The 11,549-nt window shown below is 43.2% G+C and overlaps 1 protein-coding gene and 1 pseudogene across 1 annotated transcript in view; one reads left to right on the top strand and one right to left on the bottom strand.

The window, feature by feature from the left end:
• The window catches only part of LOC109066844 (microfibril-associated glycoprotein 4-like), a 198,673-nt gene that overhangs the window by 159,903 nt on the left and 27,221 nt on the right, over positions 1-11,549 (bottom strand). The gene's annotated exons all lie outside the window — the stretch shown is intronic.
• Positions 8,768-10,853, top strand: LOC122147579 (annotated as a pseudogene).

The raw sequence follows: 11,549 nt of genomic DNA, 5'->3' as shown, positions 1-11,549 counted from the left end.
ACAATAACAATATCACTCGTTAGAACATGGAGAAACTAAGAAATTAATTTTTCTATTAAGATATTTATTTTATTTAAAGAATTAAAAAATGTAAAGTGTTTTTGTCTTTCACTTAGGAGCAAAAATATGCCTTTAATATATATATATATATATATATATATATTATATATATATATATATATATATATAAAATATGTACTTTTTATCTGGACATTGGCCAGATAGATAGTGATAGAACTGGTGATAGATAAAACTGAGGTTTTTTTTTTTCAAATGTTAAGGTAAATTTTGAGTGAATATCGTAAAAATTAAGTGTTTTAAAATAAGTGCATTTACTTTTGTCAGTTTTGTGCTTCTTATTTGCCATCATTAAACTGTATTGTGTTGGCAGTATCTCTGCTGCCTTTCTGGTTAATTTCTAACATTTTCTTAAGAAGATGCCAGGGATTTCAGCAGGTTGCAAAATGGACTGACTTCTCCTTCAGTGACAGCTGAACTGTGACTCACTGAAAAATATTCAAGACTGGCTTAACATCACTGGATCGCTAGTGCTATGAAGCTGAAGCACAACAATGACTGATGATGAATCGAAATCTTCATATCAGATATTTTGAAACTCTTCAAATGTTTCATCACAACACTGTGGCTTTCCATCCGCCCATGTCCTGATGTGACCTTTACCCCGCTAGGACACAGACAACAGGACACCATCATTTATCGTTCAGCAGCTGGAAAAAAATCTCTTTCTCTTTGAAAGGCAATCCAATGATATCATTCCTTTTTCGGAATTAGAACTAATTTTTAAAAGACTTTTCTAACTCTTCTCAGTTTGCAGAGGAAGTAGAGACTCTGTTGTGCTTTCTTGGCCAGTGCTGCGGTGTTGTAGGTCCAGGAGAGATCCTCTGTAATGTGCACACCCAGGAACTTGGTGCTGCTCACCTCTCTCCACAGTCGCACCGTTGATGGTCAGAGGAGCATGCTTAGTGTGCACTCTAATGAAGTCAACAACAATCTCCTTCATTTTCTTCATTTTCTCCACATTTAGAGAGAGAGATTGTAGTCACTGCACCACCTGGCCAGGCGGCTCACCCTCACTCCTGTAGTGTGTCTCATTTTGTTGCTAATGAGACCAACCACAGTCGTGTCATCGCAAAATTAATAAAGAGGTTGGAGTTTTGTGATAGTGTGCAGTCATGGGTCAGCAGAGTGAAGAGGAGGGGGCTCAGCACACACATCCTTGGGGGGCCCCAGTGTTCATTGTGATGGTGCTGGATGTGTTGCTGCAGATCCGTACTACATGAGGTCTTCCAGTCAGAAAGTCCAACAGCCAGTTGCACAGCGAAGTGTTGCGCCCCAGCTGGACAGTTTGTGAATGAGCTGTTGAGGGATGAACTGAAGTCTATGAACAGCATTCTGAAGTATGAGTCTTTTTTGTCCAGATATGTGAGTGCTGATTGGAGGGTAGTGGCGATGTTATCATTGGTTAAGCGGTTGGACCGGTATGCAAACTGGAAGGGGTCCAGGGAGGGGGGGGTGGGCAGACTTGATGTGGTGCATGACTAGCTATTCAAAGCACTTCATTAGAATAGGGGTAAGTGCAACTGGACGGTAGTCACTGATACAGGATGGAGACGGCTTTTTCGGGACTGGAATGATTGTGGTGGTAGCTTTGAAGCATGTGGGAACAACAGCCTGAACTTAGTGAGATGTTGAAAATGTCTGTGAAGACATCAGTGAGTTCCACTGCACAGTATATCTCTCAGTACACGCCCAGGAATGTTGTCAGGACCCAGAGCTTTGCCTGCATTGATCATGCTGCAGGATCTCCTCACACTGTCTGGGGTGTCATCACCTGGCCACCGGGAGGAGGTGGAGTCTTCTGTGCTGTGGTGCTCTTTTGTTCCTCAACGCGAGCGAAGAAGGTGTTCAGCTCATTCAGCAGGGAGATGGTGCAGATGACCTAGGACAGATCCTTGTGGAACTCCATATTTTACTGGTGATAATTGAGATGACTCCCCATTTAAATAAACAAAGTGGCAGCGATCAGAGAGGTAGGATCTAAACCTCAAACAGAATCAGTTCCTCTAGAAACGGAGACATTACATTAACAGTTCTGATCAAGGTTTGACTGGTTAGCATGAGTTATAATTCATAATTACACCAAATTCAGATTGTTTTATTAGCATCACATACTTTTGTATGTATTGTCAAAGCACCGCAGGAAGAGGAGAGGGAAAATAAAAAGACAAATTAATAGACACATTTGAATGTTCTTAGACTATTAAAAAACTCACCATTCAAATAACATTCTCTTTTGTTAGTATAATGTTGCAGAAATTATTTAGTAACATTTAAATAACATTTTAATCACTACAAGAAAACGGAACATTTTGATGTTCTTAGAATACAAAAAAATAGACATTCAAATTAAGTTAGTAGAATGTTAGTAGAAAAAGTAGAACAGGTTTATTTAGCAACACATTTAAACTGAAGAAAATTACAGTAAAGACATTTATAATGTAAAAAAAAAATTATATTTCAAGTAATGAGTTTTTCATTCTGTATCTCGTAAACTGTATCAGTTGTGTAAAACAAAGCCACTGAGGAGGAAGTGGCTCCTTCACTATTTAAGATTTTTTTAATTTCTCTTTTTCTTTAGAAAAACAACAACAACAACAACAACAACAACAAAATACCTGTAGAGTGAGATCTGTTGAGATGAGTTTTGATGAGATGAGTATTTTGGGAAGTGAACGAAGAAGTGTGGTTAGTTGGTGGTGAATCTATATTTTAATAGTGCTAGCTCTCTGCGGGTCTTAAAACTCCTTTTAAAAGTCTTAATTTGCCCTTCCACAAATGAAAGACTTAAAAAGCTTTCAAACCAAAATATAAAGTCTTAAATACATAAAGGCATGGCATTAAATGTTGCATGCATTGCAAAAAATAAAAATGGTCTTGTTTTCCAGCCCAAACATCCTTGAATCAAGATTCATTTACTTGCAAAGTGCAAAATGAATTCAAATGTAATGGAGATCTTTTGGAAGTTGTATTTTCAAACTTTTGCTAATGCAGCTCATTTCTGCAGTCTATACGTTTATGTTTAGAGAATATATTGACATTCTGTGTTCAGTTTAGTCCTTCAAACTTATTTAATTGGTCTTAAAAAGATCTTACAACGTCTAGGCGTAGGAAATCCATTGTTTCCTCCGTGTCATGTTTTGTGTTTGTTGTTGTACTCACGTAGTCTCCATGTGCTCGTTTGGTTGATTGTTGTCACCTGTGTGTTGATTGTCTCGCTCCAGCTGATCCTCATCTCCACTCAGCTACATATACTCACTCATCTCTCTGTCTGTTGTCAGATCCTCATTCATGTTTCAGCGTCTCAGTTGGATTACAGTGTCTCGTGTTCGTGTACTGGATTGTGTTCGTGTGATTGTCTTCGTGTGAGTGTTCCGGTCTGTTTCTGGTTTCATCCATTGACCGTCATCACATTCACCACCGACTTCACCATCCAGCACTTCTCACGCCACCGTAGACCTTCTATCACCATTGCCCACATTCTGGACTAGGTCTTCATCATACTCATTGCTGTATTACTACCATCTTCAATAAACCTTTTCTGTTGCCTGCATTTGCTTCCTCCTCTCTTACGAGCCGTCACAGTAGGATCTGACCATCATGGAAGCAGCAGGCGATCGCTCCCCATCTCATCTAGAGGAGTTTTTGCAGAGAGCCGTTGATCGCATGGATCGCCAAGACAAGGCGATAGATGAGATGGGTCGAGCTTTCCAAGCAATGGTGACGAAGGTGTCCGAGCTCGCTCTCCAGGCTCAACGACAACAACAACCGCCACCCGCTGCGCCTCCCACGCCACCCACACCGCCGATCGTCTCCGGAGGGATTTCCCAGTCCGAACCACGCCTCCCCATCCCTGAGAAATATGCGGGTGAGCCAAAGTTTTGGTCGATCATTTCTGTCTCATTGTTCTCTGCACTTCGCCCTGCAGCCCCGCACGTTTCACACCGAGGAAATTAAGGTGGCATTCGTCTTGTCACTACTGACGGGGAGGGCTGCCTTCTGGGGGACGGCGGTGTGGGAGAACCAAGACAGCTGCTGTGCCTCGTTCCACGCCCTTTCGGAGGAGATGAGACGGGTCTTCGACCGCTCCGCCGCCGGGAGGGAGGCGGCTAGACTTCTCACGGACCTACGTCAGGAAGACAGGTCCGTAGCCGACTATTCTATTGAGTTCCGCACCCTGGCGGCGGAGTGTAAGTGGAACGAGGAGGCGCAGTGGGATCACTTCCTGCATGGGTTGGCTGACCGCATCCAACAGGAGATCCGCGCCGTCGAGCTCCCCACTTCTCTCAATGGTCTGATCGACCTCACCATCAGAGTAGACAACCGACTCGATCAAGCCGCCAGACGGAGGGGGGGAGAGCAGTTCTCGCGACCAGACCGGAGGCTCAGCGTCAGCGCTCAGAGGTTGCGGTCAGCCCACCGGGAGATCTTGAACCCATGCAGGTGGGGCGAGCTCGGCTCTCCCGGGAGGAGAGGATCAGGCGGAGATCCCTGGGACTATGTTTATACTGCGGCAGCCAAGAACATCACATCCAGCGCTGTCCGGTAAAAGACCAAGCCCGATAGTAAAACGGAGGCAACTATCGGGTGGGATCTCTGCCAGGAAGACCTCATCTACATCGACACTCCTTCCGGTGAGTCTACGGTGGTCCACCCACGCACTCGATCATCACGCTTTGTTGGATTCTGGGGCAGAGGGTAGTTTTATGGACTGTAAGTTGGCTACGAAACTCAACATTCCTCTCACCTCCCTCAAAACACCCCATTGCACCTTTTGCACTCAACGGACACAGACTGCCAGTCATCACACAGACCACTGTACCGGTTTCTCTCATCACATCTGGCAACCATACGGAGGAGATTTCATTTTACATCACGGACTCACCTCAATCCCCCATTGTTCTAGGTCACACCTGGCTCCAGAAACACAACCCCAGGATCGATTGGCGCCTCGGATCGGTGGCTAGCTGGAGCGAGGAGTGTCATTTGTCTTGTCTTTTGTCTGCTGGTGTTAATGTTTCTGAGTCTGTGTTTCAGGGGGAAGCAGTGGATTTGGCTAACGTGCCCGCGGAGTACCACGACCTGAAGGAGGTGTTCAGTAAGTCTCGGGCTGATTCTCTTCCTCCTCATCGTCCCTATGACTGTGCGATAGAGTTATTGCCAGGAACTTCTCCGCCTAAGGGCAAGTTATATTCTTTGTCTATTTCCAGAGACGGCGGCCATGGAGAAATATATATCCAGTTCTCTAGCAACGGGGTTCATCCGCCCTTCTTCTTCTCCAGCGGGGGCGGGGTTCTTTTTTGTGGGAAAGAAGGACGGATCCTTGCGACCTTGCATTGACTACCGAGGGCTGAACAACATAACGGTAAAGAATACCTATCCTTTGCCGCTTATGTCTTCAGCTTTTGAGAGGTTGCAGGGAGCGTCCGTTTTCACTAAATTGGACTTACGTAATGCTTATCATTTGGTCCGCATCAGGGAGGGGGATGAGTGGAAGACTGCCTTTAACACCCCTAGAGGCCATTTTGAGTACTGCGTGATGCCTTTCGGGCTAACGAACTCGCCGGCAGTCTTCCAAGCACTCGTTAATGACGTGTTGCGAGACATGGTCGATCTGTTCATATATGTTTACCTGGATGACATATTGATTTTTTCTTCGTCTCTCCAGGAACACGTGCAACACGTACGACGAGTGCTTCTGCGGTTGCTAGAGAATGGATTGTTTGTCAAGGCGGAGAAATGCGTTTTTCATGCACAGTCTGTTTCTTTTCTAGGACACATCATTTCGACTGAGGGTGTTCGCATGGATCCTGAGAAGGTTAAGGCTGTGGTAAATTGGCCATCCCCAGAGTCTCGCAAGGCCCTGCAGAGATTTCTGGGGTTCGCCAATTTTTACCGGCGTTTCATTCGCAATTTCAGCCAACTAGCCGCTCCTCTGACCGCCTTGACCTCCCCTAGTTTGACGTTCAGGTGGTCAAACGCAGCCGAGGCTGCGTTTGCCAAACTGAAAAGCTGCTTTGTTTCAGCTCCCATTCTCGTCACCCCTGATCGCTCACGTCAATTCATAGTGGAGGTCGACGCGTCAGAGGTGGGGGTAGGAGCAGTGTTGTCCCAACGCGCATCCTCAGACGGAAAGGTGCATCCTTGCGCGTATATATTCTCACCGTTTATCTCCTGCAGAGGTTAATTATGACATTGGCAATCGAGAGTTGTTGGCAGTCAAACTTGCACTGGAAGAATGGCATCACTGGCTTGAAGGGTCGGGTGTACCTTTCATTGTATGGACGGACCATAAGAATCTCGAATACATTAGAAACCGCCAAAAGACTTAACTCCAGGCAGGCTCGGTGGGCATTGTTTTTCGGTCGTTTCGATTTTACACTTTCTTACCGGCCGGGTTCCAAAAACATCAAACCCGATGCTTTATCCCGTCTTTTTGAGCGTTCCGATCGTACTGCTACTCCCGAGCCCATTTTACCGGGGACCATCATTATCTCCGCGCTCAGATGGGAGGTCGAATCGAAGGTGTTGACTGCCTTAGAAGGGGTAACGCCCCCGGCTCGTTGCCCACCGAACCGATTGTTTTGTGCCGGAGGGGTTACGGTCAGACGTTCTCCAGTGGGGTCATTGTTCCAGTGTTGCTTGTCACCCAGGGGTTAGTAGAACTAGGTTTCTAGTCAAGCAACGATTTTGGTGGCCTGGTATGGCTCGTGACGTCCACGACTTCGTCTTGGCTTGTTCAGTTTGCGCTATTGGTAAGACTTCCAATCGACCTCCAGATGGGTTACTCTTACCGCTGTCTGTCCCTTCGAGACGCTGGTCCCACATTTCGCTAGATTTCATTACCGCCCTCCCGCCCTCTAAGGGCAATACGGTGATTTTAACCGTAGTGGACCGGTTCTCGAAGGCGACTCATTTTATTCTCCTTGCCCAAATTACCATCAGCCAAGGAAACAGCGGTAGCGGTCATTGACCACGTCTTCCGGATACATGGCCTTCCGACAGACGTGGTTTCTGACAGGGGTCCCCAATTTGTGTCCAAATTTTGGCGTGAGTTTTGTAAATTGTTAGGAGCGACTGTTAGTCTTTCTTCCGGGTTCCATCCCCAGAGCAATGGTCAAACCGAGCGAGCCAATCAGGATGTCGAAAGGGTTTTGCGATGTTTGGCTTCCAATAATCCTTCGTCCTGGTGTCAGCAACTCTCAATTGTGGAGTACGCACACAATTCTTTACCAGTGTCATCTACGGGCATGTCTCCATTTAAGTGTAGTTTAGGGTACCAACCACCTAATTTTTGTCAGTACGGAATCCGAGGTTTCGGTCCCCTCCGCACACGCACTAGTCCAGAGGTGTCACCGCACCTGGACCAGAGCTCGCAGAGCTCTGCTCCAGGCTAGGTCGCGCACCAAGGCTAAGGCCGATCGCCACCGGTCGAAGCCTCCCCGCTACGTCGTCGGTCAAAGAGTGTGGCTTTCAAACCAGAATATTCAGATGCGTTCCGTTTCGAATAAGCTTGCTCCCAAATTTATTGGCCCGTTTTCTGTTACCAAAATCATTAATCCGGTAACAGTGCGTCTTAGCCTTCCTCCGGCGTACAGGAGGGTTCATCCCGTGTTCCATGTGTCCAAAATTAAACCGGTGATTTTTTTCCCGTCTTAACCCGCCTGCCCCGGTTCCCCCCCCGCCTCGTATCGTTAATGGGGAAACCACATATTTGGTTAATCGTATTCTGGACTCTAGACGGAGGGGACGCGGATTTCAGTACTTGGTGGATTGGGAAGGTTACGGTCCGGAGGAGAGAAGGTGGGTTCCTGCTCGGGACATACTGGATCACCGCCTTATTGATGATTACAATCTACAGGTAAAGCAGGCTGGGAACGTCAGGGTGACGTCCTAGGGGAGGGGGTACTGTCACGGTAGGAAATCCATTGTTTCCTCCGTGTCATGTTTTGTGTTTGTTGTTGTACTCACGTAGTCTCCATGTGCTCGTTTGGTTGATTGTTGTCACCTGTGTGTTGATTGTCTCGCTCCAGCTGATCCTCATCTCCACTCAGCTACATATACTCACCCATCTCTCTGTCTGTTGTCAGATCCTCATTCATGTTTCAGCGTCTCAGTTGGATTGCAGTGTCTCGTGTTCGTGTACTGGATTGGGTTCGTGTGATTGTCTTCGTGTGAGTGTTCCGGTCTGTTTCTGGTTTCATCCATTGACCGTCATCACATTCACCACCGACTTCACCATCCAGCACTTCTCACGCCACCGTAGACCTTCTATCACCATTGCCCACATTCTGGACTAAGTCTTCATCATACTCATTTCTGTATTACTACCATCTTCAATAAACCTTTTCTGATTGCCTGCATTTGCTTCCTCCTCTCTTACGAGCCGTCACACAAATGGCCTTCATAAAACCTATAGTTTGCACGTCTGAAAATCATCAGGACCTGTTTGTAACAAACCCCTTAAACTGAAAGAATACAGATTGTCACTAAGGGGTTTTCTTAACTGTTTTTTCTTAAGCTGTCTGTTGCAATCGGTTGCAGATAATCACTTTATCAACACTTTCAGATGAAATAAATTTCTCTTTTAATTCCTATGAAGATGATAAAGCAGGTTGCAAAAAAAAAAAAAAAAAGAAAAGAAAAAGAAAACATGATATGAACAAAAGAACTTGTCCTTTTATGGCATCGAAACCATGACTGTCCTATAAGGATTTGAAGGGGTTATTTTTTGTAAATGTCAGACAAAGAGGAGGATCCTGATGATCAGAAAAATATTTAAAGACGCATCTGTCGCCTGAACAGTCACAAGATTCTCTGCTCATACGGTGAGTTTGATTTCTGATCATTTTTAAAATGATGTTTCTTTCTTCAGAAAATGACAGAAGGCATGTTCATGTGCAAATCAAAGTGATTGTATTTACTGTGTTTCAGGTGCATCTGATCCTCTGAGCTGGACGTCTGAAGCGATGATCACAAACATGATTGTGAGTTTCTGAATGTGAGAATGTGAGTGTGATTTTGTCAGACATCGATCATCAAACTCAGATCTTGAGTTTATGTCTCTCAGGTGTTGCTGTGTTTGTCTGCGCTGTTTCCTGTGATGATGGGCATTGAAGAGGTCAAATCCAATTGTTATCTTACCACTGACTGCTCTGATGTGTATTCAAGTTGGAAAAATGTGAGTGGTGTGTACACAATCAGTACAATAGATGGACCGCTGCAGGTCTACTGTGAGATGATCTCTGGGGAACAAATCGACCAAGGACCCTGGACGGTACGCATTTCACTGATATGATAAGCAGATGCACCTCAGTGTGATTCCCATGCAGCTAACAAATGTAAGTTATAAAAACATTGTGAGAACATTGTTTCGAAATGTTAAAATGTCAAGTTTTCATGTCATGATTAGAACGCAATTTAAAGGTTGCAAAAACATTATTATTATTATTTTTTTTTACAATATTCTAGTACCTTTATTTACACCCAAAATACATTATTTGAATGTTTATTTTTTTTAATAAAATCTAAATTACATTTACAAACGATGTAAATAAATACATCTACTAACCTTATCTGCTAAATGAATAATCCTAAATCCTAATCCTAAGAATGTTAAAAAAAAATCAGTTTTCTTGTCATAATTGACACCTTTTGCATATTTTATAGTAACATATAGACTATTATTAAGTATTATATAAATTGTCACTCAGTGCTTTTTATTTGTGCTCTACTTCCGAGTATGAAATGTTTGTTTTTGCAGCTGTTTGGTGACGTTAAAAGCAACATAATTTACGTTTGTTGCTAACAAACGCCTGTCATTTTTCAGAATAAGACTTTTTTTAATGTAGTAAAAAGTTAAATTGGTGAATGACGTGAAATGATGATTGTGTGAAAGTGATGAATGATTTCTGACTGTTTCAGGTGATTCTCAGGCGGATGAATGGCAAGGAGAATTTCTTTAGGCCGTGGGAGAGATATAAATGGGGTTTTGGTAATAAAACCGGCGAATACTGGCTGGGTGAGTGTTTCTGTGACGTTTTGGCCTATAATAATATAATAATAATAATAATAATAATAATAATAATAATAATAATAAAAAAATCAGATTCTTAGAAAACTTGGACTTTTAATCAGGCCTGCAGTATAAATTCATACTTATTTTTGTTCTTTGATTTACTGAAGCGGTTTCCTTTCAATTTTTAACAGGTTTAAAGTTTCTTTACCAGCAAATACAGTTATAAACTGTGGATGTGGAGGACTTTGAAGGGAAGAAGGCTTATGCGCTGTATAACTCTTTCTCTGTGGGCTCTGAGGCTGATGGGTACAGACTGCAAGTGAGCGGCTTTGTAGATGGAGGAGCAGGTGAAACACCACAGACGTTTCAATCTTTTAAGCCATGCTTAAACTAAAGCTTTAAGTTATTTTAAAAAAGTCATCTTAGACGTCCAAATGAAAGTGCCTATAATGAAAGTTTCTCCATTCTGTAGGTGATTCTTTGAGTTATCACAATGGAATGAAGTTCTCCACCATTGACAAAGACCAAGATACTTGGGGTGGTAACTGTGCTATGACATACTCTCAAGGAGGGTTTTGGTATAACAACTGTGCTTATGCAAATCCCACTGGTCTGTATTTGTGGGGGAAAGATGATGGCAGTTTAAGCATTGGGATCATCTGGTATCACTGGAAGAGCAGCTCTTAATCTCTGAAGTCCATCAGCATGAAGATCAGACGTGTGAAGTAGAGCAAGGCTTACAGACACTTAACTGCAGCTTGTGCACATCCACATCTTTATGCATACATGTGGATCTTTCTTAAAATATGGTGACAAATCAAATTAATTTTCCTCTTGAATAAAAATGTGTTGAAGTTGGGTTCTGCATGCTTTGCCTGCTTTGATTTTGAAGCAATAAATATTTATGCAAAGCAGTATGTTGTTTGTGTGTTTTTTGAAGTATTAACCAATTATGGAGGCAGTGCTCATGTGGGCTTCATATATGATTTAAAATAGTTTATTCAGGATGTGTGAAGGTACATTTTTATAACATTGTTAAGAGTAAATCAGATTTAAGGAGAGAACACAATATGTCAGTATGTTCCCACACATAAATGTCTATTGAGCAGAAAACGAGATGCATTAGCAAAAGTTTGAAAATATAACTTCCAACAGATCTCCATTATGTTTTAATTCATTTGACAAAAAGTTTGAATATGGAAATAACTTCTACAGCATTCTGCAGAAAAGTACTGTTCTTCCTCAGTGTTTTTGTCTTGTTTTCCAGTGCAAATAAAGTTTGAAGCTAAATAACATAATGAGGTGTTTTCTGAGAAACTGATGAAAAAGAAGTAAGTTCACGATTTAAAACTAACAAATATCGCCAACAGGCTCAGAGAAATCAACTTTATTCAAAGGGAAATGTGTTTCAAAGCTCACTGTAGGGCTGAGTGATAAAACAATAACAATATCA

This window comes from Cyprinus carpio, chromosome A14 (genome assembly GCF_018340385.1).
Source record: "Cyprinus carpio isolate SPL01 chromosome A14, ASM1834038v1, whole genome shotgun sequence".
NCBI lineage: Eukaryota > Metazoa > Chordata > Actinopteri > Cypriniformes > Cyprinidae > Cyprinus > Cyprinus carpio.
Note: the sequence above shows the minus strand (reverse complement) of the source record. Positions and strands in the feature narration are given on the sequence as shown.